Below are 27,248 nucleotides of genomic sequence, written 5' to 3'. Positions count from 1 at the left end.
TGGCCACGTACGATTATGATTTGGTGTACAGGCCGGGACGCCTGCACCAAAATGCTGGCGCACTTAGCAGGCTGCCGCTGCCCGCTCAAGTAGATGAGCCACACCCTCCAGCAGAAGTGTTCATGCTGGTTTCCACGCCGAGCATCAATCAACTCGCAGTACTGAGCCGGGAAGATTCATTGCTGTCCCGCGTAATGAGCGCTCTGTCAAGCGGAGATCTGCACAGATTGTCCGGGTAGGAATTTTCCGCTTTCGCAAGGTTGGGACCTGAGCTCTCGCTACAGCAAGGTTGCCTTATTTGTGGTACCAGATTGGTTGTTCCGGCGGAAGCTAGAAAAGATTTTCTGGACTTGGCACATGCAGGGCACAGGGGCGTAGTAGCCATGAAAGCGTGCGCTCGAGGATACTTTGGTGGCCCGGTGTCGACAATGACATAGAGCGACTAGTGAAGAATTGTGCAGCTTGCTGCCAGCATCAAAGGACGCCGCCTAAAGCTCCACCTCCTGATTGGAAGTGCGCGACTGCTGCATGGCACACAGTCCGCGCCGACTTCACTGGCCCCGTGGAGGGAAGGATGCTAGTAATTGTTGTAGACGCGTACAGCAAGTAGCTCGAAGTGCGCTACATGCGCAACATACAGTCACCGACTCTGATCGAGGAACTGCGCAACCTGTTCGCGACCTTCGGCATTCCTGAAAGGCTGGCAACGGATAACGGCCCGTCCTTCGTTTCCACGGAAATAGATTTCCTAAAGAAGAACGGTGTAATGCACATTACAAGCGCTCCCTATCATCCGGCCACGAATGGGCAAGCAGATAGATTTGTGTACGAGTCAAAGCAAGCATTAGCCAAGGATCAGTCTGGAAATTCGCCTGCAGGCTGACTCGGTTTCTGCTCAAGCAGCACACAACTGTTGGCGGGCAGAACACCAGCCTCACTCATGTTCGGACGCGAGCTCTCGATGGCACTCACACGTATTCAGCCACGACCTGCTGAAAAGACCTCGGACGAGAGCGTTTACGAGGCGAGTGGCCGTAGGGAAGTCGGTCTTCTTCCGCAACTTCACAGGAAGCCCTGCTTGGGAAGAAGGCACCGTACTCAAAAGACTAGAGCATCGATCTTGGCGGATCAAGACAAAGGTCGGAACGGTTCGTCGGCACCTTGATCACATAAATCCAGGTGCTGAAGCATACCCGACGGAAGATCCGCCACCGAACAATCGGACCAGCGGGCAATAAGCAAGCGAACAGCAGTCCACATTGCCGGCTCCTTACGTGATCGCGATACCACTGGAAACTTCGCCTGCGGACGATTTCCTTACAGCGCCCCACTCCAAACATGGGGAAGCTGAGACCCGGCAAAAGTACTGCGCAACACAACCCTGCGACGACCAACCAAACGAGTCTAGGCATGAGCAATTTCCGGCAAGGCCTCAACGTCAGCGTCGTCCAACCAACCGATACGGATACGGTGACCCGATCTATAAGGAGGAAGGGGTGTTGTGTACACGCTGTGCACCCGTGCGTTCCTTACAACTGGACCGTCCTCGCACCATGCGCGTGACCAGGGCACGAGGAGCCACGCCTTCTGTACAAGCGCTCGCGCTTCTCTATTTCCTTCTTTTCTCCTCTCTCCGGAGTTAAAGATCCCCAGGTGGTCGAAATTACTCCGCAGCCCTCCACTACGGCTCCTCTTTCTCTCTTTTCGCTTTAACTCCCACCTTCCCCCCTTCCCTTACGGCGCGGTTGAGGTGTCCACAGAAAACGAGTGAGACAGTTACAGCGCCTTTCCCTTCCAGTGAACCAATTATTAAGCAGTCTCTACCCAGCAACCGACTCGAGAGGTTCCTCGCTCACGGGGCTTCCGACGCCCCAAACATAACACAAGGATCTGTTAGTTGAATTAAAAGATGTTCAATGTTATGAAGGGCTCAATATAGGGACCGGGCGCCCGTTGTATGGCGCCACCGTCGATGGGATGGGATGGGATTGGATGGATGGATGGATGGGTGGATGGATGGATGGATGGATGGATGGATGGGTGGATGGATGGATGGATGGATGGATGGATGGATGGATGGATGGATGGATGGATGGATGGATGGATTGGATTGGATGGATGGATGGGTGGGTGGATGGATGGATTGGATTGGATTGGATGGATGGATTGGATTGGATTGGATTGGATTGGATTGGATTGGATTGGATGGATTGGATTGGATTGGATGGATGGATGGATTGGATTGGATTGGATTGGATGGATGGATGGATGGATGGATGGATGGATGGATGGATGGATGGATGGATGGGTGGGTGGGTGGGTGGATTGGATGGATGGATGGATGGATGGATGGATGGATGGATGGATGGATGGATGGATGAATGGGATGGGATGGGATGGATGGATGGATGGATTGATTGGATTGGATTGGATGGATGGATGGATTGGATTGGATAGATGGATTGGATTGGATGGATGGATGGATGGATGGATGGATGGATGGATGGATGGATGGATGGATGGATGGATGGATGGATGGATGGATGGATGGATGGATGGATGGATGGATGGATGGATGGAGGGATGGGATGGGATGGGATGGGATGGGATGGATGGATGGATGGATGGATGGATGGATGGATGGATGGATGGATGGATGGATGGATGGATGGATGGATGGATGGATGGATGGATGGATGGATGGATGGATGGGATGGGATGGGATGGATGGATGGATGGATGGATGGATGGATGGATGGATGGATGGATGGATGGATGGATGGATGGATGGATGGATGGATGGATGGGATGGGATGGGATGGGATGGGATGGATGGATGGAATATAGGAGCGTCCCCTTTGAAACGGGGTGGTAGCAGTAGCTATCATGCTCATTTTTCTCCCTATATCTTAATTATTGATTTAGAATGGTTAACTAAACCATCATTCTATTTATTAAATGTTGTTCCTACATTACTAACATTATGTCACTTCTCTGCTTTTAAGCCGCCAATCTTCCAGTCGTTTTTTGCTAGTTTCCACCACCGGTTTATTCCCCCGGCCACTGTTATCTCTAAACCCCAGAGCTTCAGGAACAGCGATTGCGCCTGCATCAACTTCCGGATGGATCTAGTGTGCGCAGCGAGCGCGTTTCATCCGGGAGGGGGAGGCTCCCGCCGCGATGACTGCGCGGAGAGGCCGCAAGGGGCGCTGATGGTCGAGTGGGTGCATGAAAGCGTGGCAAAAGCTCGCGAACTCCTGTCGTCTGCTACCGCGCCGGTGCCGCGCAGCCTCGCGCGATTGCTTAGTACGTGTTGAAGCAACGTTTGACACGCATCATCTCTTGGATTGTGAAGCTGGAAGACGCTAAACGTGAGCAGAAACATCCTGAGATGTTGAAGGCTAAGCGACAATGCAAAGAACGGGCATGTTTCGTGCCGTTGTGTCGAAGCGGTTATCGGTCCAACGAAGAAAAAGTGTCTTTGTTTACTGCACCGGCGAACCCAGCACGGCTTGCTGAATGGGAAAATTGAATCAAGAGGGCAGAGAGCAGGCTGGCACCGAAGGCTGTTGTGTGTGAAAAACATTTCGAGATCGAATGCATCGAAAGATCTTTTCAGATTACGGTGAACGGCGTCGTGAACGAACTCGCCCGAGAGAAGCCACGCCTGAAGCCCGATGCTGAAGTGGTGAAGTATTGTGTCTTGTTAAGGTTAGGGATTTTCGTTAAGGACCTGAACAAGGAAAGAGAAGGTCAAAGGCAGCGACAAAAACTCCTCAAGTTGCGCCGCTGCCATGAAGTGTGACTAAGTCTTCTTTGTCCCCTCTCTGTAACAGCTGATTTGTTCTATAATACTGTACAATTATTTGTGAATACATTACATACTTTACACTCTTTTGTTTTTGTCTGCAGTAAATGGAGACGACCAGAATTTTGGTTTCATATTTTTGTGTTTTCAGATATCCGTAGATGTCATGCACCTAATTATCATACTAGCTTGAGTCATTAGGAAAGATAAGCTAAAAAGCTGCTGTAAAATATTGCTTTTTAGAAGCTTGTTTATTCTAATGCAGATGAGAAACAGGCTAAATTGTTGGCATGCTTTGGCCATGCCATCCTGTACATGCGCCATCGAGCTTCTGTTCTCAACACCTCGCTATCTGATAAGTGGGCTAGTAGGATTGTAAGGAAGTTGCAGAGATTGGTGGAGTAATAATAGGTCGAAGTTGTAACATTCTGGGTTTGTTTATTAACACATTTGGGCAACATACAAGTATTGCTCACGAGGCAAGACAAAAGGAGGTGCTGAACCTCCTGACTGGTCACAGCAGCAGGAGCGGTAATGCCTTATAAAAAAAAATAACGCTATCTTCGCCGTCATTTACAAAAGAGATTCCAAATATCCAAAGAATGTAAATTCGTTTTCAACGCTCAATAATTATTTAAAATTTATCGCGGGGTCATTTTAAATTTCACTGCCATAAAGTTCTTGATTTCAATGTTTTAATTTCCATTGCAATGAGGCATCTCGTACGTTGCTTTAGTAACAGAAGAATGACCTTTTTGTCATTCTTTCCTTTTTTTTTCACTTCAAGTATGATCGAATGAAGGCTATGTGGTAAAGGGCTTGGACTTAATGAAATAGTTTTGCTCTCGAGAGCTTAGTAACTGAAAGAAAAAAAAATGTTGGATGGTTACTGTCGAGTTTTTTGCCGATGAAAGCAAACTTCTAGAATACGCAAACAAAACGATCTCCATATAATACCGCAAGGCGTGTGCACTCTGAACGAGCTTCCTTAAACAGTCTTGTAAGAGCGCGCCAAATACAACGTAATTTTTTACATTGCACTGCTCCGAGCGCGCGTACCACGGCGCGAATTGAACGCAGATGCATGGATGGATGGAATATAGGAGCGTCCCCTTTGAAACGGGGTGGTAGCAGTAGCTATCATGCTCATTTTTCTCCATATATCTTAATTATTGATTTTGAATGGTTAACTAAACCATCATTCTATTTATTAAATTTTTGTTCCTACATTACTAACATTATGTCACTTCTCTGCTTTTAAGCCACCAATCTTCCAGTCCTTTTTTGCTAGTTTCCACCGCCGGTTTATTCACCCGGCCACTGGTATCTCTAAGCCCCAGAGCTTCAGGAACAGTGATTGCGCCTGCATCAACTTCCGGATGGATACCATTACATTCGAGTATAATATGGTCAATTGTTTCACTGGAGTTTCCACATACAGCACATTTGTCATCTCAATTGTTAAATTTCTTTTTGTAGCTGCGTGTTCTAAAGCACCCTGATCTAGCTTCAAAAAGTAGGGCACTGCCTCTTGAGTTATCAAAGAAATCTTCCTTCCTGATCTGCATTTTCCACTTTCGGTATAATTCCACACTCTGTTTCTTTTCCATCGAATTTATTCAATTTTTACCTTTTGTGTTTTTCACCTGTTGCTTAATGCTCTTTATTTCTCCGTCCTTGTTACTAGCATACTTACTAGTTAGTTTCCTAGTTCTTTTCCTCCATTGCGAGTCAACGCTTTTTAGGTACAGGTATTTAAATACTTTAGCTGCCCATCTGTTACTGTCCAATTTCCTCAGGCGTTCCTCATATAATATTTTACTCTGAGCTTCCTGTACTTCGAAAGATGCCCAGCCCATATCTCCCTGTACCGCCTCATTTGTGGTTTAGCCGTGGGCACCTAGTGCTTATCGTTCAACGGATCTCTGATTTGTTTCTAATGTCGACTTTACCTCTGATTTTAGGCACAAGACCGCATTTCTGAAAGTAAGTCCGGGCACCATCATTCCTTTCCAAATATCCCTCAAGACCTCATACCTATTGTATCCCCACAATGCCTTATGCTTCATTATCCCGGCATTCCTTCGCCCTTTGGCCTTAAGTGATTGCTTATCCTTTACAATGTATGCCAATCCTTCGTTTGCAGATACCCCCAGATATTTATATTCTGCTACTCTTGGTATTTCATGGCCTTGTATTTTAAGACCCTGATCAGTTGAGCCGTTGAAAATCATCAGACCCGACTTAACTGCGCTGAAACTGAAGCCTAGAGCGTCCCCTTCGTCTCCGCAATACTTAACGAGAGTTTGCAATTCTTCCAGACTCTCAGCTAGCAGCACAATATCGTCTGCATACATCAAACCGAGGAGGCGCTGCTCTACCGCCTTTCCACCTAATCTATATGACCGGTTAAAACCTAGGTTACTGTCTTGTATTCTCCGTTCCAGGTTTATCATATAAAGCCTGAACAGCCCCGGTGATAGAGGACAGCCTTGTCTTTGCATACTTTGACATCCTCCGTACTTCTTATCCCTTCCCACGTAATTTCTACTTTGTTATCCCGGTATATTTCCTGTAGGAACTCTATTATCTAATAACCGATACCTTCTTCTTTTAATATGTTCCAAAGGAATTCCCTGCTTACGTTGTCGTACGCCCCGTTTATGTCCAGGAAGGCCAAATACAAAGGTCTATTTTCCACTCTAGATATTTCGATGCATTGGGTAAGCACGAAAAGGCTATCATCTAAGCGCATGCCATTTGTAAAGCCGTTCTGAAGTTCTCCGAGTATCTTGTTACTTTCTACCCATGCTTGCACCTTTAATTTCACCGCCTGCATGGCCAACCTGTACATAACAGAGGTTATGGTAATCGGCCTGTAGGATTTTATGTGCATCATTTCTCCTTTTCCTTTATAAATGAAATTCATTTTACTCTGCCGCCAGCTGTCCGGAATTTGCTTATTCGTTATGACTGTTTCCGGAGCTTTTAACAACGTTTCCTTACTTTTTGGACCAGGTTCATTAATCAGCTTGATCGGAATTCCATCTATTCTTGTAGATGTGTTTTTACGAATATTTTTTTCTGCCTTTTTCCAGTTTAGCTTGGTCAGTTCTAAGCTGCTTTGTATTCTGCTACCTTGTGTTGCTTCCTGATTTGCGGAGATTACCCTATCGTCGCTCTTAAATGACTCGGCTATAACTGATGTAATATAGTTCACTGCGTTGTCTCCCTTTAAACAATTTCCCTCGTTATCTTGAATCCGATCCTGCTTTCTTTGATTCTTCTTCCCTAGCCAGCTTGTATGGTTCCAGAATTTTCTTGCTCCGCCTCTAGAGGCATCGTGTATGTCAGCCATCCAGCGATCGGTGGACTGCCTTATTTTACTTTGGACGAGGGCCTGCACCTCAAGTTTCTTTTGTGATATGATTCCCATTTTTGGTCGATTTCCTCCTGAGATACCTGTGCTTTCTTTGCCATTCGGTGTTCCCTTGAAGCAGCCCGTCGTTGTTTAATAGCTTCCCTGATTTCCTTATTCCACCAGCTCCGTGGCTTCCTCTTTCCATTCCAGCGGTTTGCTACTTTAACCTCCTGAATTTTCCTCCTTATGAGTAGTTCTACCTGTTCATAATCCCAGTCTTCCATGGGGCTTTTCTCTATTGCTTCCTCTATGTCTGCTGCTATCTGCGCTATTTGATGTCGCCTCGGTGGAACAGCGCCGCCCGCGGCAGAGTGCCGATACAGCGGAATGACGAGGCAGCTGAGCGGCGCAGTCGTTTCCGTTCTGCGAGGCGTTTTTGAGCCTGTCCCTACCCGTCGTTTTGCGGTGTGGCTTTGAGAGCTTTGAGCTGCTTTGAGTAATCGCAAGGAGTATTTTTTGGCCGTGCAATCTTGAAAAAGAAAAGGGCCGTTCTCGGCAGGGCGTGCGTGTTTTTTTTTTTTTAATCCACCCGGCGCATGGTATTTCTGTTATATACTCGAAAATGCCGCGCGCGTGATTTCACCATGTGCTAGGAACACCTTCGTTAGGCACCTGTTAAGGCGACTTCGAAGACGGGAATTGCGCCTGCACTGCGCGTCCATCTTATATTAGGTCTAGTCGAAACCTGCCTGAAGATCAAATACCGCCAAGCAGTGTAGCCGTGGCACCGTAGTAGTGGTAGTTGTAATGGTCAGCCTGCATGTAAAATGAAAAAGATGCTGCACCTGTCTTTTTTCTAGGCTCGAACGATTCAGAGTAGAATAATAGCAAATGACATTCCAGTGTAAACCTTGCAACGAGAGCTGTAAAAGGAGAAAAATAAACAAGCAAGACAAAAGTAGGATTCTATTTATGGTTGGAATAGCAAACACACACATATACTTCAAGGACTTCCTGCACAATTACGCTACAATAGCTCACTGAACTCGGCCTTGAGACTATCAAACTTAATCATAATATAAGCCAAACGAGTAATACCACCTCAGCATCATTTTTACATATACGACAATGCTCTTGTGGAACACGTCGGAGCTGCTACATATAATTGATTTACTAAATATTATACTATACATGCCTTTCTCCCGACATGCTGCGGAGGTTGTGAAAAGAAAAAAAATTCCTGCTAGCGTTCTCTCAGCGCAGGAAGTTCAATGCGATTGACCGCACCTGCCTTGAACATCTAAAGGCAATAGTCCAATACTGTCAAACTGTTAAATACAATCGAAAAAAAACAACACACAGTGTGATGTGTTGTAAGATAAGCCACCGACAACTAAGAGAGCGTTCTATTGTTAAATGATTCCCTCTGATGGCTCGTTCGCTAAGGTGGTCTACTTTCTCAACGTACCACGAACTTGCGGGGCCGATACCTAGCTGACCTCGATACCTGATGAGTGTGAGGGTACACGACCATGTATGTAGTTTTCTGTTTGCACGTAAAGGTATCCGGATAATTGAAAGCCATTCCTTTTACAACTTTTTCACTGCAGCTTGCCGGATTGCTGCTAAATCTGTTTACATTGGCCATAGAAGCAATTTCTGAGAGGTAAAACGGTCTTGTCATACTACGCCACAATCAGGAAATCTCACGTTCACTAAAACGCCGATGAGAAACACATGTATTTAGGCGGACCAGGAAATGGACGCTGCTGAAAAAATACGTAAAGCCGTGACAGGTGCAACGTGAATGCGAAAAAAAAAATATGCTACACAACCTTCAAAATTTAAAAAAAAAATGCTACGTTTATGCTCGTTTCCACAAATTAAATTGTATTTTTTTTTCTGGTTCGACTTTTGTATGAAGCCGATAGCAGATTTTGTGACCATGCGGTATTGATTGAGCTGTGAAATGCGGGACTTTATTAGGCAAAATGGACATGCCACAAACAAATGTTAACAAATTCTAAGAGTATCAATGCAGAGCTCTTAGCGCATTTTCATTGGTTGGCAAACGAAAAGAGGAAAAATGACAATGGTAATAGGAATTGTTCGTGTCTCCTATCTGCTCTTTCTGTTAAGAGAAAAGAGTAAATTATTTTTGACTATGTCAGCGAAAGTATCTGCACAAACATCCATCACTGAAGATCGTAAGGCAGCCCGGACGACGATGGTGGAGCTGCCTTTTCTTTTTCCGTGCTGGGGTTTTCTTGTACACAGGCAGGGAAATGCTAGCGTTGTAACTTACGCTGTTGGGTTACTTCGATTTCCAATTGTCAATAAAGTGACTACAGATGATGGAGTGTGGCTTCGACTCCGAGACTCTCGTGCCGTCACTCCTGGGGAACAGAAGGCACAGAGCATCCGGTAGCAAGCGGAATTTTAAAAATTCGGCACTTTCCATGACCACACAGTAACCAAATACGTAGATTCGTGCCTTTGCCTTTCAAAGAACCATGCTTACGTCACCCGCCACTCATGCTTCTGTGGAAATCCGTAGAAATGAATCGACTTAAAAACACCCGACGAGTTTGCGCAGCTGCCAGTGGAGCCAACAACGCGCCACGTTTCGCCAGCCTTATTTGGCCAGACTTCATTTCACTGGACATATTCACACAACTAGCCCAACTTTCTGTTCCCTTGAGGATATATTCACGCAGAACGTCATCTAAAACCTATGATTTCCAATTTCCACACAAACCAACGACAAACAGTACGCTCCAATGCTCTGGCAATCGCCGGCGCATTCCGGCGATTGAGCGATGCGCCGAGAGGCGGCGCCACCCGTTCAGCTGTCCGGTCCCTGTAAATGCAGCATATTGTTATTGCTTTGAATGTAAGTAAAGTGGCTGCCACCGCTTGAAACCGAGTGTTTAATTTATGTTCATTTGCTCGGATGTCGTTTTTACAATTATGGCAACACCACCGGAGAGCCTACTGGCTTGCTCTCGGTCGCGGCGAAAAACTTTATATTTTTTCAGCATATTTGAACGGTGTGGACCTAGATTGGTTTCCTGTAGACACAGCGCTACAGGAGAGAGCGAAGCGAGAATCTTTTATGTCGCTGTAGTTTCTTAAAATTCCTCCACAGTTCCATTGGACTAGGAACGCCATCTTTCAAGGAAGGTGGAGAGACTAGGTTTTTTCTGGGCCAGTGTTTTTGGTCTTTTCTTTTCTACTTTGCTCCGAGGAGCTCCGATGCCTGTCTGATGTTGACGGCCCCGGATGATTGTTTGTTGCGCCCAATGCGTCCTCAGGCGTGCTCGACGATTGTGCAGAACGCACACTCATTTTTGTTAGGCCTCGCCGTGATTGCTGAGACCTTGGGGGCCGGCTGACCTTGCGGTACGCACAGCCTGTTTTGGGGGCGGTGGAGCAGCCCCAGCTGCATCCACCCGGGGTGTAGAGGTCCCTGCCTGAGGTGTACTATGTGTGACCTGAGCAGGTTCCGAAAGCTGCTGTGATGCCGCCCCCTTTTGCGTCACAACAGAATAAGTTGGATTCAGAATCGATGTGAGCTTCTTTCGTGCCTCTGTAAGTTAGGTTTTCTTTGACTTTGAGTGTGATGATATCTTTTTCTTGTTTCCAGGTTGAGCAGGTGCGTGAGCAAGCAGCGTGACTGCCCTCGCAATTGATGCACAGAGGTGTTTCAGTTTGAGTTATCTGAAGGATGCTCGTGGGAGGCACACTTCGCACATGTAAGTTGGCCTCGGCAAGTCTTTGAGCCGTGGCCGAACATTTGGCACTTGAAACAGCGACGCGGGTTAGGTGTGCACGGTCAGTTTAGCTTTGTGTACCCTACCTCCACAGCTTCGGGCAGTGTGCTCGACCCTACCTCCGCAGCTTCGGGCAGTGTGCTCGATTCGAAGGTAAGGACTATGAGCCTGGTGGTACCTCTTTGTTTTCCCGTCTTATTTTGATTCTGAACACATTGATGACATTTTGTTCTTTAAGTCCTTCGAGGATGTTCTTCTTCACTGAGGTACTTTAGGTCGTCACCTGAAATTACTCCCCTCACCATGTTTAGAGAGCGGTGTTTGGTGATATCAACTGGATATTCTCCAAAGCTGGTCACTGCTAGGAGTTTTTCATGCTGGTGATGATGCATAATTTCTAAGAGAAGGTCGCCATTCGGAAGTTTTTTGACGTATCCTTGGCCTATTGCTTCAGTCAATGTCTTAGTCACAACGAAAGGAGAGATTGGCCTAGGTGTTTTTGAGGGCCTTTACTATGCATCACGTGGAAGCGTGGGAATCTGTATTCTTCAAAAAGAACTTTGAAGTTTCATCGGTCCGTCCCCTTTTGCGGGAGCGATCGTTAGAGAGCGAAGAAGCCATATGGTAAGTTATTTGTTCGGTCGGGGTAGGCGACCACCCACCACGGCGCCCAATGAGGGACGGGGCACGAACTTGCAAAGCAGTCCTGCCCACGCCAGCCATACTCCCCGACTAATACCAAATATGGCATAACGCAGGGTGGTTAGCCCCACAAGATTAGCCCTAGTCGCCAGGAAAAGAAGGAAAAAACAAAAAGGGAAGAGAAGACATGAGAGTTGTGAGAAAGTAGAGGAAAGTGAATGACGCAGGGGAGAATAGGAAAAGGCGACTGCCGATTTCTCCCGGTCGGGTCAGCCCGGAGGTGCCGTCATGGGAAGCGGGGGCTAAAGTGTTGTGTTGCCTTCGCCGAGGGGCCTTAAAGGTCCAAACACTCGGCATCAGCTCAACCACCGGGATCCCCTTTTCCCCAGACATGACGATGCCATCCGCGGCTATGCGTGGGTGCTCGGGGTCATTGCGGCTAGTAGTGCTATGCACTAAAACGCAAGGTTAGGCTCGGGATTAAGTCGGTCGCAGTAGCGCGAGCGCGGCTGCGTGGGAAGCGGGACGGAGACGGCGGCGGCTGAGAGGCTATCTTGCTAGGTGCGGGCAGTTAAGCGCATTCGAATGGCGTTGAGTTTTGCGATGATAGGACTATAGCGGCGGCTGCAGCGCATGCGTTCGTGAGCTGGCCGTGGCCAGACTGAACGTACTTTTGCAAAAAGGCTTTACCAGCCGAACATAATTAAGTATGAATAACATGCGCATATAACAGCATCTCTATAGGTACGGCTTCGTTCAAAAGTTTTTTCTGTTCATTTAATGCAGCAAGGTATGCTCTCACATTCGCAGATATTTGATTCGGCTTTCCACTTAGTTTTTGGACCGAAACAGCGTTTGGCAATATAACTCAGCAATCCTAAACACAACGCTAACATCTCCCCCCTTTCGCGGTGCACACGGCGGACGGAAACATTGCACATGTCACGTTTTATATGCTGGAGCGCTTGTTGCTAAAGCAAAATAACTCATATAACATACGAATGATATTGTTACGTGGTGGCATGACAAGCGATGGAACACGGCGATATAACAGAAACAGAACGACGTGATGACATGGCGATGAAATATGCTTTAATGGCCAGCGAGCCTGGCGCGAGCGCTCTGCCCCGCGCCACTGCCCTCTCCGTCATCTTCGTAGCACTACCCGGGGCCACCGAGCGTTCGTCCCGATCGATTGCTAGAAATTCAATGCATGAAGTGATGATGAACACAGACACAGGATTAGGACATGAAACGCTTGAAACCGCAATGAATGCCTAGATGGGATGAATGCTTGCCCCGGAGCATCAGGTCCAATCTTTACCGTTTGCCGAAGGCCAAGGGCTCATGGACACGCCGAACGGCTTGGGCGGGGGTGCTGTCTTCGCTCGAGTGGTCGTGAAGTCGCTTCGTCGTGGGGTCAGTAGGGTCGGCTTTGGGCTCTTCCTGGTCGTCGTGTGTTGTGGTCAGGGCTGAGGACGAGGCTGGGGTCAGCGGCCGGTCGGGTCTGAGCAAAAAGGGCTGGGGCAGAGCTGGGCGGCGATCTCCACGGGCTTTCGGCAGATGGACCCGGCGTACGGTTGGCTTCGACTGTGCAAGGCGAGGATGGGGATGAACCGCACCTCCAACCAAATGTTACGTGGTGACATGACAAGCGATGGAATACGGCGACACAACAGAAACAGAACGACGTGATGACATGACGATGAAATATACTTTAATGGCCAGCGGGCGAGGCGCCACTGCCCGCTTCGTCATCCTCGTAGCAATGTGCTTCTGATTGTATGCTTCAATAATACAGCATGAGCCCATTGATTTCGGCCTCATCGACAATCTCAGCACAGATGCCCAAAACAAGTAAAATTCTCTGATGATCACTAAGGTCGCATATTATAGTTAAGGCTTCTCAAAGAAAAAATGAGAATATGCAAATATAACATTTTGCTGAAGGAAAATAACTCAGTGACCCATGTCTATGTCGTGCATGCAAAACGTGAAGCTGACACGGATGATATGCCGTTGTGACGTCAACGGCCAATGGTTGCCAGACCAGGAAGCTGCTTTCGAAGTAATAAAAATTCATTTTAAAAATACCTACTACACTGAATGGGCTCAGATTTCGAGGAATTATAATTTCACGCGTGTGGAGTGATAAGCACAATCAATATATGCTCACATGATAGCTCTGATGACCTCTTCAAGCATTCAGCGGAACCGTTGACAGACACGTGACTGTTATAGTACTGCCGTCATGACCGGGTGCGGTCGACTGGTTCATGGCGCCTAAGGCAAACACAACTCCTCTAAACCCAAGTAGCACAAGAGCTCGGACCAATACCAGCACAGCATTGGAAACAATTGGCACCTGTTATAGTACTGAGCCCGGTGTTCAAGGGTTTGTTTTTATCTTGGTGGCCTCCGCTAGAAAATTTGATGTGATCCCAGGAGGATTGCGCACAAGCCCAGCGAATAGTTCCGTTTTCACTCCACGCATTAGATGGCGAACTTTATTCTCCTAGGTGATATTTCAGCTCGCCTAAAAAGGCAGATCATGTCTTCGTAATGCATTGCCACACTCATTCGGGGCTTGGCAGCGAGACCACAGTGCCGACTCCGCACGCTCCCTTCGGTCGCTGGCGACATACGTCATCAACAGCTGGCAACGAAGCAGGTCCCAGGAAGGTAGCGTCGTGGGGTGGTTCTCGAGAAAAATAGACATTATGGAGCTTCCTTTCTTCATCCGAGCCCTTGCAGTTGGCGACACTTTCAGATTGGTCAGGCAGTCTTCATTGTCCTCAAAAAGATCGTCATGGAAGGACGGTGGCGTTTGGGATTGAAGGACAACAAACTGGTGGCATGAGCTCCCTCCGTTAGCCACAGCAGTCGTGTTGGATCTGTGCATTTTGGCCACAGGTTTAAAGGACAAAGGCCCGAACTCGGGCAACTGACCTTGGAAATGGCGGCTCGCATTGCGCTGCACCGGGGTTAAATCCGTGTTGACTGGCGGCTGCCCTTGAAGGATGGAGCCCCTTTTCGCACCCGGTGACTCCACCAGAAAATCAAGGCAGAAGGTAATGATGAGATCTATATGGCCCCACACTACACCTCACTTCGTCCTCGTCTCCTTCGGTCGCAGAGAGGCTTCACTGCATAGTTTGGCTCGATAAGCTATGTAATTATCCCCTTGTTGATCCTTGATTTCTCGGCTATGCCGAGTCTCGCGAACTAGTAGTCACCACTCACGATCCGTGAGTGTTCCTCGGGAGTCCGGAGCAACTGGACGACGTGGAGGCCGCGATCCTGAAGTCTGCGCTCACGAAACGCAATCAGGGAACACTGGACCACTTGTTCCAGCGGCGATAAATTAATTTGGCAATAGTCGGTTACACATTTTTCGGACTCACTATATTGACCACGAAAACGTCCGAAAAATCTAATTTTAGAAGAAAAAATCGCTTTATAAAAGCTTTCGGCTGGCACATAGTGGAGGATGGGGTTCAGCAGCTTTGTGTCCCCTCTGATGCTTGACTGATTCGCCGCGCAGTGTTTACACAGACGACAGCTGGCAGCCGTCATTCTATGGCTGCAATTCCGTCGACACACGACAGGCGAGTGAACGGGCTTTTAGACGAAACGGAGGCGCGAAAGCGAACCTGCCATGGCGAACTCGCTGAATCGTCATGCTTTGAGAATGCTTTCCCGCATACCCCTCACAATCCAAGCGGTGAAGCATTCAGTAAAACACGTCGTTGGACTAGTTGATGCATTGCATGAAGAAAAACTAACCAGCCAAGAAGACGAGCACAAAAAAAAAACTAAGAAAGAGGCTCCAGCCTCTCTCTTTCTGCATCTCTTTTTTCCTATGTGCGTCTTCTTGGCTGGTTAGTTTTTCTTCATGCGGTGAAGCATTCTCAAAACGCGGCGGGGCCATCTGTGAAGAGGCAGCACTGCTATGCGTAGTTTTGCAATTAGGGCCGCAGGACGCACTCATGATTTTGTATAATTTCTTCGGATGATTATATACGTTAGTTAATTCTTTGAAAGGTATCACGGAACCGCGAATAAATCCGAATAATCGGGCATTCTAAAAGTCAAGGGTCAGAATTTTCGGTCGGATTTTTTTTTTTTCAGAGTCCATATATAGAGAAATAGCGGGTACAACGAAGTCATTTCCATTCCCGCCGACTTTGTTATAACCGGGCTAGATTGCATATGCTAGGCGAACTCCGAATTTTATTTCATTTCGAGAAAGTAAAGTTCTCAGAGAAAGAAAACAGAAAATAAATTTATCTTTCGTGTTTTACACTCGAGCATGGGTTAGCGCACTCACTCATGAGTGCACACACCCACCTACTCACGCTCACAAATGTGAGTGATCGTGAGTATGAGTGACCGTGAATGTTCATGAGTGTAAGTGAATGTATTTGAACGTGACTGAACGTGAGTACGAGTGCGAGTCTGTGAGTGTAAGAGTTAGTGCACATTAGCATTATTGTGAATGCTTTTGAATTTGAGTGAACGTGAGTGTGAGTGGAGATATATGGGATTGAGAGTTGTTTTGAATATGAGTTCGCTGGGTGTTAGTGAGTGGGTACTGGTGGACGTGAGAGGATGGGAGTTGTGCTGAGTGGATATGTGAGTAGTTGTGGGCTATTGTGGGAGGATGTAAATTAATAGGAGTTGCGTGTGGATGTAAGATGTCAGCACTTGTTCTGTGGTTGCGGGCTTTTGTGAGTGAATATATATAGTTCGCGTACTGTTGGATATAACCACAGTGTGCTCAGAAAAGGCATCGCTGAATGCTTAATATGTTTGGCTTCGCTTTTGGCGCTTAGTTCATCAAAGAGCATTGAACAAGGGTTGAGGCGAAGTCTCTCTTTCTCAAACCGAGCCAACGTTAAATTTCGACAAGGGGAGTTGTCTTTGTTTGGGCCCAAACGAAGACAAGTCCCCTTGTGTAAGTTTAACGTTGGCTCGACTTGCAAACAAGAGGTCCCCTCAGCCCTTGTTCAGCGCTCTTTCATACTGTCTAGCCATCTTCTTTCTTTTCTTCTACCTTGTTCCTCAAAGCCACTAAGGTTTTGAGGCACGCCGTAGTGGAGAGATCCGGATAATTTTGGCTACCTGAGGTTTTTTAACGTTATGCTTACATCCCACAGTAAACAGACACTCTATCGAATAGCGACCAGCAGCGGCCAGGATGAAGCCGGAGGCGGCCTGCTATCGAGAAACGTTAGGGCGACTAAGCACGTACAGTGAGGGATATGAGCATCTGTCTGATCGAGTCTCAATTCTTAGGATATATATTTGGCACCTATCCGTCCGTATTATGGGATTATTGGCATCAAAAGCCGGTGCAATCGCTCATTAAAGTATTGAAGAAGCGTAGCTTGTTGGGCCATCCATTTGGTGCATGGTACGTAGCAAAAACAGCGGAAAGGACGCGTTCACAAGGAGAATTACACAGGCGTCATCCTATCTACTCCTTGTGAACGTGCCCCGCCGTTGTGGCGCAGTGGTTACGGCGCTCGACTAGTGCCCCCAAGGATGCGGGATCGAATCCCGGCCGCGGCGGCCGCTTTTCGATGGAGACGAAAAGCAAGGACCACTGTGCTGTGCGATGTCAGTGCACATTAAAGAATCCCAGGTGGTCTAAATTTCCGGAATCCTCCACTACGGCGTCTCTCATAGCCTGAGTCGCTTTGGTACATTAAACCCCACAGAACCAAACAAAACTAATCTTGTGAGCATATACTTCCCGCTGGATTCTTTTCACGTACGCACGGCTCATCTTAGTATATTGATATCCACTCACTCGCATTTGTTAGTTTTAAGGAGTGGACGTGAGTGGTCACGATAGGAGTGGATGTCAGTGTGATTGGACATGTGTGCTAGTGGGTGGTTTTAGTGTGAGTCGACATGAGTGGTTATGAATTTGAGTGAGTGGTTGGGAGCGAAAGTGGGTGTACGTGACAGTGAGTGCGATTGAGTGTGTGCGAGTGTGAATGGCTGTTAGGGTTACTGGTTGTGAGTGTGAGCGGGAATGTGTCGATATGAGTGTGATTGTTTTTTAGTGTGAGTGAATGTGAGTGGGCGAAAATGCTTTGAGGGAGTGAGCCACTCTTTCACGGGGCCGACCTACGCGGTTGAGTGAATATACGCAGACAAAAAAGATATAGTTAACCATAATTAAATCACGTGATTTGGATGACGTAGTGATAAACGCAGCTAGGTATACACAATTCGGCGCAGTTATTTCTGTAGATTGCAAGTTTGGCTTAGCCATGCGTGTTATTGCAGACAGGGGAATCAGATGCTCCCACAGAAAATATTTTTCCAAAAACGACTTGTTCAAGGGCCTCTGTTTACAGACATTGTGAAAACGTAAGTATATCCTCCAATCTTTCTTACTTTCTTACTTCTGAACACACTGTTACGGACGCGCAAGCAGGAAGAAGCGGGCAGTGGCGCGGGAAGGAGCGCTCGCGCTAGGCCCGCCAATAATTCATTAAACGTCATCTCGCTGTCATTGAACATCATCTCTCCGTTCTCTTTCTCCTGTGTTCACCGGCTGGCCGCCACATAACATTTGGTTGGAGGTTCTGGGTACTTCCCCATCACTCCCTCATCCTGGTCCGAAGTTTCGACGCTCTGCGACTTCTTGCGCCGTCGGCTGAATGTTAGGAGGCATCGCATGGCTGTTCCCCAGCCTGCCGGATCCAGCAAGACCTTGCCGTTCCTCATCCCCGTCCCCCCGCCCCAACCACAAGACAAGACGAAGGGGACTGACCTGAGACGTCACCCACACGACCACAAGACACAGCGAGAGAGCCGATGACCATGTAACCCTAATGACCCAATTTGCCGACCTGAGACCCCAACAACCAAAGATTCCGCCACACATGAACACATGACCCCTGCCCATGCCATGCGGTGCGTGCCTTGGCCTCCGCCATCGAGGCGTGGCAACGCGTGGCCCGAAAGTTACCTGGACCAAGGTTCATCGCGAATCATCATGCCAGCAAGCCGTTCTATAATTTCTTGTTCTTCTTCTTCAAGCATCCAGACACGCCCATCATCATGCCATGGACTCATCAGCATCAGTAAACTTCCTCGTCCATGATGGGGACGATCGCTCAGTGGCCCCGGGTCATGTTACGGACGTGCATGGAGGAAGAAGCGGGCAGTGGCGCGGGCAGGAGCTCTCGCGTTAGGCCCGCCAACAATTCATTAAACGTCATCTCGCTGTCATTGAACATCATCTCTCCGTTCTCTTTCTGCTGTGTTCACCGGCTGGCCACCACGTAACAATATTTAAAATCCCGCGCTCTGCATTTTTTGTTTTTACGTACGGCTCTGTCGATAAGTGGCTGAAAAAAAGCGTGCCCTTGTACATTTATTCGTTGATAGGTGGCGCTGCCACCTAAACACGCGTAAATGCGCGGTAGAAATGAGGATTAAATACTGTAAGTAAACCACTGAGCGAAAATTTCGCCACTAACGCGGCAATATATTATTGCTTCATGCACGGCAGTGCAACGGCAGGGCGGACTCCGACATGCAAACTATCAAGAAGTGAATTGCTACCGTCGATACCCTGGAATCTCTTGAAGGGAAGCAGAAACGGTTTCCAAATTGCATAAAATTCGGTGGTTGGAAAGAAGGGGTCTTGTTAATCATGCGTGTCCATTTTTTCTTAATTTTGTCGATAAGAAAGACCGAAACCGCTTGTTAAAAACGCGCCACGCTCAAGACCTCGTCGCTGCCGGGAGCGGCGGGAGCGGGGCGTCGAAACTAGGGAACAGGGGGATGTAACGTCAATCTCGGAATGCCAACCGGCCGGCTAGGCCGACCACGCGTTTCGCACGCTTACTTCGCTTCATCCCGCGCGCTTTAGTGATCTACGGATCAGCGCTATCTGCTGCTGGTGCCGTTTGTTTTCTCCAGTTTGCTCATCCTGTACTGGAGGTTCTGCGTGTTTAGATTCCACAAGGTCAACCAGCAGACGATACGCAGCTGTTGCGGAGTGGCGCGCAGCGCGCTTGAATCCTCCGAGTAGTGAGTCTCTTTTGTTCAGCTGTGAAATAAACATCTTTGGATGCTCGAAAATTATTTTCCTCGTATCATTAGAAAAAAAACATTCTTGTGAGTGCGTGAAGCGACTAGTTACTATCAGCACGGCTTTCTGTTGTGTCAGCTGCTTTGCTCTGCTGATTTTCGTGTCGATGACGATGATCGAATCTTGGCAGCGATGTGGCCACTTGGGATTCTAATTAAAACAGCGCAACTGAAGTCCGGTGCCGTTCTGTCATTGTTCTCGCACCTAATGCCGTTGTTGCACGGCATGGCTTCACCGTCGTTACGTTTAACCGACAATACCGAACTTAAAACGCGATTCGTGGCCCGCTGTTGTTACACAGCTCGCCGCCGTTCTTGGCTACGTAAAAAATTATCAATAGACCGACCCCACCGGCCAGTTTCACGACGCCACTGTTCTCGCGGTGCATGCTGGTACATGTAGTCAACCGGCCGCTCCAGCCGCCCGGAGAGCCTGCGCGCCGTGTTTCCGAACGATTTTTAGCTCGTGTGTATGCCGTAGTGCATTGGGAAAATTCACGTCTCGTGAAAGCACATGGTGCATATATTACTCTAGTTTTATGTATTTAGGCAATAGCTTATACAGCCCGTTCGGCCGAAAAGTCGTCGGCGTTGTTGTCAGAGCTTCAGGGATACACGGCTCTGGTTGTAGTAGAATAGTTGTCGGCGCCGAATGTAGGAAATAAGGAGGGCTGTGTAAAAATCTGTGTCATGGTAATTTGTCCCTCTACTGATTGATAACTGATTGGTGTTTGATAGGCGATGACGAGCTATGAAATCAATGTAATTAATGGAATAAAGAAATAAGAAAAATTGGGAAATGGGTGGTTCAAGTCTCAAAACGCTCGGAATGAAAAGCCAATTTGATGACGCTAACTTAGAAAATGTAGTGTAATTTGCCACTTAATTAGTTGAAATAACTAAAAAATGAAAACTTGTGTGTCCTATTATCAGAATGAAAAGCCAGTGCTAGATGGTGTTTATGAAAATTTAGAATCTGTAATTAAATTGAAAAAAAAATTACAAAAATGGGGCCTCAAAGGTGTCAAAATTAACGCAATGAAAAACCAATGCTTGATAATGTGAATTAAAAAAAATTAGTGTGTAATTGATGAAATAATTTTTTAACGATTGAAAAAGAAATTGAAGAAAACGCGGTTCTAAGGTGCTAAAATTCTGAGACCAAAACGGCAATGCCTGATGATCGTAAGAAAGGAAACTTAGAGTGTGTAATTGCAATTGTGTAATTGAGCAATTAAGTAATTGCAATATTTCAAAAATGAAGAATTAGAAAAATGGAGTTGAAAGGTGTCACAATGCTCGGAGTGAAAAGCCAATGCGTGATTATACTAATTAAGAAATTTTCAGGTCGTTAATTGGTTAATTAACTGAAGTAATTGAAAAAGTAAAAATCCGTAAAAGAAGGTTCAAATGTGTCAAAATGCCCGGGTACGAAAACTCAATGCTAGACGGTGCTAAATAAAAACGTTTAGAGAGTGTAATTGATCAAACAATTGAAATAATTTAAAATCTTGTGTTTTTAAAAAATGATGTTCAAAGGTGTCAAAATCAGTTTGACATCGTTAGATGCACTCTTTCATTTCATACAATCATTGAAAATTTTAGTTGGTCACTTATAAACTAATTTTGACAGTATCATCATCAAGCATTTATCTTTCATTATGTGTATTTGACCCCTCTTAATAATTTTTCAGTTTCCTTTGTTTCGAATAAACAATTGGTCAGTTTCACCTCCTACATTTTTTTACTTTTCGTTCTATGCAATTCAGCACCTTTAAACCCAATTTTTCTTTTTTGTTATTTCAAATGTTTGTATAATTACACACTTTAAATTTTCTTTATTGGATAGTCAAGCATTGGCTTTTCATTTGAGCATTTTGACACCATTGAAACCTCTTTTTCCATTTTCTCATTTGTTCAATTAGTTCCCCAATTAATTGATCAATTACATAGTCCAAATTTTATATTAGCATTATCGCGCCCGCCGACGCTATAAAGCGTAGGCGCTGAGATCAGTATTAGAGGAAAATAAAGATGTACAGCGCGTGCTCGGAGCGCAGGCACGGCACGGGCTGTTCAGAATGAGAAGCCTGCCACGCTGGTCTTCTTGCTCTGGTGCTCCATCGCAACAGTGGTGACTCCGGCCTAATAAATGACAGACCCCAGCAACCTACCACCCTCAGGCGACCTTCCGTCTGACGCTACCTTGCGCCAACGGGACGTCGCAGCTCTCCAGCTCCGCCTACCAGCATTCTGGCCCAAGTGTCCGCAGATCTGGTTCGCCCAAGTGGAAGCCATTTTCAATCTGCACCACATCTCGGCGCAGGGAATTCGTCTATTACCTTCTCATGTCCAGGCTGTTAAGGATTTTCCAGCACCCACTACCCTACGCAAGCTCCGTGAGTTCCTGGGCCTAGGGAATTTTTCACGGCGCTTTATTCCGCACTGTGCCGAGCTTCTTCACCCCCTGACTGACTCTCTCCACACCACCAAGTCCTCATCATCCGCGATTTCCTGGTCTCCCGAAGCTCAGGCTGCTTTCACGGCTGCAAAACAAGCCCTAGCCGATTGAGTCGTCCTCATCCACCCTAGGACTTCCGCGCCCACTCGCATCATAGTGGATGCTTCTAGCGTGGCCATTGGTGCGGTTCAGCAGCAGATCGACTCCGATTGGCACCCACTGGGTTTCTTTTCTCGGAAGATCCAGCCTGCCGATACTCATTACAGCGTATTTGGCCGTGAGCTGCTTGCCATCTACTCCACCATCCAGCACTATCGCCACTTCTTGGATGGCCAGCCATTTTACATTCTCACGGACCATAAGCCTCTGGTGTATGTGTTCCGTACGAACTCTTCGAAGTACGCCGCCCGTGAACTTCGTCAGCTGGCCTACATATCGGATATTCGACATATCAAACCGATATTCGACATATCAAAGGCACCGACAATGAGGCAGCTGACGCACTTTCACGCATTACCACCATCGGCGTGTCTTCACCTGCTGTAGGCGGGCAATCTCTGGCCCGGGCGCAGCTTGAAGACCCTGAGCTGCAAGCCCTACGTGCCCACCCCCGAGCCCTCCGTCTGCAGCTCGTGCCTCATCCGTTTGTACCCGGATCGCTCTTGTGTGACATATCATCGGCTCTACCGCGACCGTTCATCCCGGAGGCCTTTCGTCGTGCCATTTTCCATTTCCTCCACGACATCTGCCATCCTAGCATTCGATCCACGCAGCGCCTCGTTACCCAGCGGTACGTCTGGCCGAACCGACGTTCGCCAGCGGCCCGCTCGTGCCTTGCTTGCCAGTTCGCCAAAGTGACACGCCATACCAAGACTCCCCCTCAGTCTTTCCTGCCGCCTGGATCGCGCTTTGACCATACTCATCTTGACCTGGTTGGACCGCTTCCCCCCTCTCAGGGCTACAAGTATATTCTGACGATGGTAGACCGCTTCACCCGTTGGCCCGAAGCCGTGCCAATTCCGGACATTACTGCGCAAACACTTGCCAGAGCTTTCGTTTCAGCGTGGGTTTCCCGCTTCGGCTGCCCCGGCATTGTTACCACGGATCGCGGCCGCCAGTTTGAATGTGCCCTCTTCACTTCGCTCACACGGCTACTCGGCACTAAACACGACCGCACCACATCATACCATCCCTGCGCCAACGGCATGGTCGAGTGGCTCCATCGCCAGCTCAAGGCTGCCCTCACTGTGCACCTGGATCGCGAGCACTGGTTCGACCGCCTCCCTATGGTGCTCCTAGGCCTACGTGCCGTCCTGCGTTGTGACCTTGGCTGTTCGGCGGCCGAACTCGTCTTCGGCACATCCTTGCGGCTTCCCGGAGACTTGTTCGTACCTTCGTGTTACATCACAAGTACGCGCATTGCGCGTTCCGTGCTTCTACGAACCACAGACGGACGCTCAAAGTCGAAAGGCGTTTATTATGGCCGAACAACCGGCATATATAGCCTGACCGGGGGAGAGGGAAGGAGGAAAGAAGGAACGAGGGGAAGGGTGGAAGACATTCTGGCTGGCGTTCGCCAAACGGCGTTCGCCAAAGACGGAACGTTTTACAACATTTCTCTTCCCTTAATAAGAAAGTCGCTGTACTGGCTTCTTTTGGCGCGTAGAACGTCGAAGTGTCGGCGTCGTACACGATGGCTGCGTCGATGCGGTTCCTGCTTGCTGTTGATGTGGACAGCTTTCGGCGTCTTGCGCCGCTGACGAATTCGCCGGTGACGTTGAGGCTGGCTGTGGGGTATCTGCTCGAGGAACCGCGCACTCCACTCCTTTGTTGTGGGCTACAGGCGTTGGTATACCAACTTGCACAGCGCTGTCTTCTGCTGGGCTGTGATCCTGCGCACGTGGAGGAGTTATGTGTCGAACACGCACCTGGTCGACGTGACGCCTGACCTGTCCGACCGGTTTCTCTATGGTGACCATCCGTGACCCTCTTGTAGACGTGACTGTTCCAGGCCGCCATTTTTATCCTACGCCAAAGTTGCGCGCATACACTGCAGCTCCAGGAAGAGGTGGTGACCATTCATGTGGTTCAGAGACTGAACCTGTAGAGATTGGTGGAAAGCATGTATCTAGGCGAGAGCGGAGACGATAACCAAGAAGCGCCTCTGACGGAGACTTGCCTGAGCTGTTAGGTGTCCTTCTGTAATTAAAGAGCAGTCTGGATAGGTGGATATCTAATCTTCCAGCCCCCATCTTTTTGAGGCCATCCTTAATTGTTCTGACTGCTCTTTCCGCCAACCCATTTGAAGATGGGTGAAACACAGCCGTTCGCAGATGAGTTATACTATTCTTTTTCATGAAAGTGTCAAATTCAAGACCGGTGAACTGATCCCGTTATCAGATACCACAGTCCTTGGGATTCCAAACCTGCTGAATATCTCGCGCAATGAATTCACTGTCGCAGTAGCATTAGCTTGCTTCATGGGAATTGCCTCAATCCACTTACTGTATGCATCAACTACAACGAGAATCATGCTTCTCGCTAATGGCCCTGCGAAATCTACACGTATCCTGGACCATGGTTCTCGAGCAGTAGGCCAGCTTTCTGGTGGTGCTGCGGCTGGCATGGGCAAGTTTTGGACACAGCTGTGACATGTTGCTGATAGTCGTTCTATGTCGTGGTCCAATCCTGGCCACCAAAGTGATGATCTGGCAACTGCTTTCATCGCTGTAGACCCCTGATGTATTCCGTGCAGCAGGCGTAGAATACGATCTCGCGCTTCCTTTGGCACTATTACGCGGTGCCCTCAGTACTCCAGCCCGTGGGCCAAAGACAGCCCTTGTCGTTTGTCAAAAAAATGGGATAACGCTCTCATCAGAAATACATCTTGCCGCCGACGGCCAGCCATCCTTTGTCAACTGCGCAACCCCTTTTAGTTGCGGGTCATTCGCAGTTAATTGCTTCAGTTCCTCAAGGGACACCATTCCGTCATCGAGTCCTGCTAGAGCAAGAATGTAATCAAGGGGATCTTCTGATTGCAACTCTGTCGTACGTTGTGACAGTCGACTCAGGGCGTCGGCATGCAGAAGTTGCTTACCCGGCGAGTGATGGAGCTTGTAACGAAAACCCTCCAGGAACAGAGACCAACGTTGTATGCGCGCGGCTGACAGCAATGGGGTCGGTCGATCCGCTCTCAGCAATCCCAGGAGAGGCTGGTGATCAGTAATAAGTGCGAACTCTCGACCTACGAGAAAATCCCGGAACTTCGTTACGCCAAATACAAGGGCAAGGGTTTCGCGTTCGAGTTGCGAGTAATTTCGTTCAGCCTTTGTTAAGGTTCGCGAACGGAAGCCTGGGCTTGTTCACCTTGCTATACGTGTGGAACACGCGGCTCCAATCCCGTGTTGCGAAGCGTCACACTCTAACTCGAGGGCTGCAGCCGGATTGAAATGGGCAAGTACCCCAGCCCGACGAAGGACTTGTTTAGCTTGCATAAATGCCGCCTCCCACAGGTTCAGGTTTCCACACCTATCCTGCGTTCTTTTCTAGCAGCTTGTGCAACGATGCAAGGACAGATGATAAATTTGGCATGAACTTGCCGAAAAATGTGATCATGCCCAAAAATGCGCGCAGCTCCTGCACATTTTGCGGACTAGGAGCTTGCATGATTGCTTCAATATGCTATTCTGTCGGATGTAAGCCCTCACGGTCAATTCGGTGACCTAAGTAGGAAACCGATGCCTGGCGAAATTTACATTCGCCCCGTCTGAGTTTCACCCCGTGCTCTTGGAAACGCTGGAGCACAAGTCTTAATGTATCAGTCTCGCCGTGTTTTTCCGGTAGCAGAATATCGTCGAGGTATGCCTGAACACCTGGTATGCCTTGCAATATCGTGTCGATTTTCCGTTGGAAAATGGCAGGCGCGGAAGCTATACCGAAAGGCAAGCGGTTGACTTGGACTCGTCATCGAGAGGGATCTGATTATAGGCGTCACGAAGGTCAAGAATGCTGAATTGCTCGCCACCATTCAAAGACGCAAAAATGTCATCAATAACAGGTAGCGGGTACTGTTCCAGCTCGCATGCAGGGTTAAGAGTTACTTTTAAATCTGCACAGATTCGAACACTGCCATCCTTTTTGAGTACCGGCACAATCGGTGTAGCCCACTCTGCGTGAGTTACTGGGGACAATACTCCGATAGTTTCAAGCCTTTCAATCTCTTTGGATACCTTGTCGCGCCATGCAAATGGAAGAGAACGGGCCTTACAGAATTTGGTGTGGCTCCTTCTTTCAGTTGCAGATGCACTGGTGGTCCGTCTATCAGGCACGATTCTGTGCTGAAAACATCTTGGAAGTCCGAGAGCACATCGTCCACAGTTGATGTGCAGTTCTTCCCTAAGCTCTCCGCCAGCTTCGCCCCGACGTTGAGGTCTGACAACCAAGTCGCTTCCGCAGAGACTTGGTCCTGAGCAGTCAACAGCAATTAATGAGCCCTCGACGCTGGTCCCGTTGTACGAAACAAGCATATCCAACTGCCCCAGCACTGGTAAGGTTCCTAGGTAACAGGAAAGTTTGATGTGGCACGGCGACAATGGTGGCCACTGTTTCTTGTGCTGCTCAAAAACTTGCCTAGGCACAACGCACACAGCCGAACCAGTATCGACGATCATCTGTATATCGCTGTCACACCACGTGAACGTTCGGCGAATCGGAGGTTCCAATTGAGCTTTCCGAGACGCAACTGAAGTCCAGATGTGCATACTGTCGACCGCGTCATCCAAACTCTCTTCTGTTACATTTAAAGCTTGGCTTGACCTGCTCCGAGCATAGGTTTTCCGACGTTCCTTGCTGACGCCGCTAAGACATTTTTTTGCAAGGTGCCCGCACCTGCCGCAGCGGTAGTATCGAGCGTTCGTCCAGCCACACGCGTTTCTGTTGTGTTTAGTGCTTCCGCACCGTCCACACTCTAATACCTGCTCGTCGAACCTCTGTCGACGCGCGCTTATCTTCATTACAGCTGTCAAGTCCGAAGAAATCGCGTTGGTACACTGTTCTGCTGCCTCAGAGCTGAACGCTATCGCTTCG

The 27,248-nt window shown here is 48.1% G+C and overlaps 1 pseudogene; it reads right to left on the bottom strand.

Annotated features, from left to right (window-relative positions):
* LOC146187988 (uncharacterized) overlaps nucleotides 1-27,248 on the bottom strand; it is a 57,915-nt pseudogene that overhangs the window by 30,203 nt on the left and 464 nt on the right.

The sequence above is a fragment of the Amblyomma maculatum genome, chromosome 5, assembly GCF_055883805.1.
Source record: "Amblyomma maculatum isolate TAMU_Amacu chromosome 5, ASM5588380v1, whole genome shotgun sequence".
In the NCBI taxonomy this organism is placed as follows: Eukaryota; Metazoa; Arthropoda; class Arachnida; order Ixodida; family Ixodidae; genus Amblyomma; species Amblyomma maculatum.
The sequence above is the reverse complement of the archived record's forward strand: the minus strand, read 5'-3'. Positions and strand labels throughout refer to the sequence as shown.